The sequence below is a fragment of the Plasmopara halstedii genome, assembly GCF_900000015.1.
Source record: "Plasmopara halstedii genome assembly, contig: Scaffold_1211, whole genome shotgun sequence".
Taxonomy (NCBI): Eukaryota; Oomycota; class Peronosporomycetes; order Peronosporales; family Peronosporaceae; genus Plasmopara; species Plasmopara halstedii.
The window spans coordinates 691423-691679 of NW_020188126.1; positions in this window are offsets into that span (position 1 = coordinate 691423).

The following is a 257-nucleotide window of genomic DNA, read 5'->3' on the forward strand; positions in this document are numbered from 1 at the left end:
AGACACAGGGACATGGGACATGAGACACCAACAAACTACCTACCCATTAGGTTTGATCCAAGGAGTACCATCTGAGCTAATGTGGGACCTGGTTAGAAGTCACGTATTCTTTCATTTAGCTTTACTTGGTTAATAGTAAACTGAATGGTTATAGCATATTAATATATACTTTGTTATTGTGGGGTATTTTGTTAAATTGTGCTAATTCATTTCTAATACAATACATCTTCTGTTGTGTAATATTACGGCTCCCCGGT